We start from the raw sequence: 224 nt of genomic DNA on the forward strand, positions 1-224 counted from the left end.
GCTCAGTCGCTACGTAGCGACCGAGCGCTCGTCCCGCTCGGTCGCTACGTAGCGACCAAGCGATCGTCCCGCTCGGTCACTACGTAGCAACCGGGCTCGAGCCAAAGTTCAGTCGTTGTGTAGCGATTGAACCCTTCCGAACATCGGTACGTAGGCAGCTCGTCAAAAGACGAGTTCAGCTATCCCCCTCTCTAAAAAGGGGGGGAGTGGGTGCGTATACTCTT

This window comes from Brassica oleracea, unplaced genomic scaffold (genome assembly GCF_000695525.1).
Source record: "Brassica oleracea var. oleracea cultivar TO1000 unplaced genomic scaffold, BOL UnpScaffold00285, whole genome shotgun sequence".
Lineage (NCBI taxonomy): Eukaryota > Viridiplantae > Streptophyta > Magnoliopsida > Brassicales > Brassicaceae > Brassica > Brassica oleracea.